At 39.4% G+C, this 3,562-nt stretch overlaps 1 pseudogene; it reads left to right on the forward strand.

Annotated features, from left to right (window-relative positions):
- The first annotated feature begins 544 nt into the window (after positions 1-544).
- Positions 545-2,802, forward strand: LOC102484790 (putative rRNA-processing protein EBP2; annotated as a pseudogene).
- The last annotated feature ends 760 nt before the right edge of the window (positions 2,803-3,562 follow it).

The raw sequence follows: 3,562 nt of genomic DNA on the forward strand, positions 1-3,562 counted from the left end.
ATATTTAAGACAGACTAGGAATAGCCCTATAATTATATTTCCAGTTGTTATTTGCATGAACAGTTGGGTTGACTATTTTATAAAATAAAAGACTTTTGAGGATTAGCTTTATATTTTCCACCTGTAGCATGGCAAAGATGCTGTCTCTAGGTAAATTATCAAAGTTGACACAGAATTCTCAGAAAATAGAAATCAAATAAATGCTGTCTCTAGAGGTTTTTTAAATTGTAATGACACATACATAAAGTTATCCACCACCTTATTGCTCTGTTTCATAAGCTCCTTGCATAGTTTAAAATTATGGCCACACATTACAGAATTAGTACACAGTCTATAATTAAAAATTATTTTTAGGAGTGAAAGCCAAACCACAAAGTTGAACTGGAGCCTGGATTTGCTGGTGGTGGTGTGGCTGTCCATGTGGGGCCATGGTGGGAAAGTAGTGAGCTGGAACTATGAAGCCACGGGGAGGGCTGCCCTTTGTTGCTATGCCAGCCTCAGGCTAGCCGACTTCTTCCCAGGGCATTGAGCATGTATAAGCAATATGAATACTGCCCCACTCTCATATTTGGACTTGGATTCTGGTGATTCTCTTATCATAGACCGAGAGCTACAGGACGTGTTTTGCCCAAGAGCAAAGGGCTCCTGAAGTCAGGTCTCAATGTCATGCTAGAGGGGCCAAAGACAGGTCCAAACATTGTGAATGACCTGAAACAGTGTTCGGTTGAATTGAAGTGGAATTTCAGGGGGTTGAAAACCTCAATGTGGCAGTTGAAAGATGGGAAAATGAGAAACCAACAGATGGTGTAATGGTTACATCATTGGACTCCCACATAGTCCACCAGGTTTGGAATACTGGAACTGGCAGCTTAAGCCGCAGGAAGGGCGCATGTGTGTGCCTGCCCACCCAAGATCCCAAGAGGAGAGTGGAGAGACCTGCATGGCCATACCCCCTGGGGGATGATTTCTCACTTTCTGTCTCTCTATCTCTCTCTATCTCTCCAGCTAGTGCAGGCACCTTATAGCAAAAATAACTCTCAAAGAAGAAAGAAAGAAAGGAAGGAAGGAAAATGAACTGAACAGACAATTCTCCAAGGAAGACATATAAACAGCTAAAAAGCATTAAAAAAAAAAAAAAAGCTCAACATTTCTTATCATAAGAGAGATGCAAATCAGAACTACAATGAGATACCACCTAATCCCAGTAGGAAAGACTAAGATTTAAAAAATAAAGAATGAAAAGTGCTAGAGAGGCTGCAGTGAGAAGATATTTATGGGACATAGAAATGGATGATTATCTGTTGATGATAGCATATATAATATTTTCAAGTGGACTGCTGTGAAGTATATTCATGTTGCAGAAATTCACTTTAAAAGTTGTACTGATATATAGTGATCGAGTGTATAAAATAAATTAAAATTAAAAAAAGAAAAGAAAATAGTAACAAAGAATGCTTTGTGTCATGTGCTGCTTAACAATGGGAAAACAATAATAATAATAATAATAAATGATAAGTGCTAGTGAGGCTACTATGAAAAGGGAACCCTCCTACACTGTTGGTGGGACTGTAAATTATTAATAGTGCAACCACTGTGCAGAACAATATGGAGGTTCCTCAGAAACCTACAAGTAGAACTATGATGCAACCCAGTAATTCCACTCCTAGGTATCTACCCAAAAAATAGAAATACACTCAGTCGGAAAAACATTCACACATCTATGTTTATTGCAGCATTACTCGCAATTACTAAGACGTGAAATCAATTAAAATGTTCAAAAATAGATGAAAGGATTGAAAAAGTGTGGCACACATATACTGTAGAATACTACTCAGCCATAAGAAACAATCAGGCCCTGGCATTTGATACAAAGTGGATGAATATGAAATACCTAATACTGAGTGAAGCAAGCCAGACTACAAAAGAGAGGCATCGTATGTCCCCACTTAATATATACTGAATGTCTGTAGTCTATGACAGAAACTGAAAGACTGGAAGGTATAAAGGCATAGAGAGCAACCATGGATACTACAGACAATGAGGGACGAGGGTGGGAAGTGTGGGGGGGAAGGCAGAAGGAAAGGAACCAAAGAGGAAAAAAACAGTAGGAAGGCTTGATATGACATTGGGTCTGATGCTGGAAGTCAGGGAACTAAGCCAACACCTGAGAATAAGGACAGAAAGTTCTTGATCCAGAAGACAATTTCCAGCAGGAGATTGGTTTCTATTGCCAGGCCCAGACCTCAGTGCTTGCTTCTATCAGCTCAAAGTCGGTACCAAGCAGCTCACTGATTATCTTGCAGAAATGGCCAAGTCTGGTCAGCACATCCAGAAGATTTCCCAGAGCTCAGACCAAGTAGCCTGGCATGGAGAGACCTGAAAAGGCTAAACAACTGCAAGTACTTAGGAAATTCAGAAAGAAGGTGCAACAGAGGTTCTTCAGAAGAGGCAGAAGGAGAAAGGGCAAATGATGAATGCCATTAAGAAATACCAGAAAGGTTTCTCTGATAAACTGGATTTCCTTAAGGGAGATGAGAAACCAATGTCACAGGGAACAAAGGTTACACGGGGTACAAAGGCAAGAGCTAAAGGGCAGCAGGTGAAGAAGGGCTCAGAGCTAAGGTACATTAAAAACCAAAAGTTCAGTTTTGGTGGAAAAAAGAAAGGCTCCAAGTAAAACACTTGCAAGAGTCATCATGACATATTCAGCCTCCAAGGCAAGATAGTTCATGGCCTGGAAAAAAAGGATCAAATCAGAGACCTGAAAAACGAACACCAGAGAAGATGAGCAGAACACAATGAACAGAATCTGTTGATATAAGGAACCAAGGGAAAGGGATGGAACCTTAGAATTTCATAATACAATTAGATCCCTTCTGTTGATTTCTTTTTGTAAAATATTCTTTTAATAAGCTAAAGAAAAGTTATCAAAGAAACATTAAAATATGATTTTTAGGGACCAGCAGTTAGCATAATGGCTATGTCTCTGGACTCCCATGTAGTCAACTGTGGTTTGAGTCCCGGACCCGGTGGCTTAAAACTCATGCTGGGTGCGTGTGCATGCATGTCCCAGATCCTGAGAGAAGAATGGAGGAGAAGGGATTGTGGCGTGGCCATCCCCCCTGGGGGGGTGATTTCTCGCTTTCTGTCTCTCTGTCTCTCTCTGTCTGTCTGGCGAGTGCACATGCCCTATAGCAAAAACCTCTCAAAAAAAAATGACTTTTATAAACTAAGTAACTGAACAAATTACTTTCATACATGTTGTGATAAAAAGTGGCTTGGAATCAAAATCCAACTCTGCCAGTCAGTAACACATGCACACTGCACAAGTCATGAAGTGTATCTAGATTGATAGATTTGTTCATAAATTTAAGGATATTAACCTATCCTGCCCTACTGTCTTCCTGAGATTATTGAAAAGATTAAATATGACAAAATATTTTATAAACTATAAAGCAATATGTCAGCATAGCCATTCTATTATTCTATGTATGTTGTAATAGTCAATTAAAATAAATTATTTCTAAGAAAAGTGGGGATTTATTATCTTATCCAAATGACT

Source organism: Tupaia chinensis, unplaced genomic scaffold, assembly GCF_000334495.1.
Source record: "Tupaia chinensis unplaced genomic scaffold, TupChi_1.0 Scaffold000478_3, whole genome shotgun sequence".
In the NCBI taxonomy this organism is placed as follows: domain Eukaryota; kingdom Metazoa; phylum Chordata; class Mammalia; order Scandentia; family Tupaiidae; genus Tupaia; species Tupaia belangeri.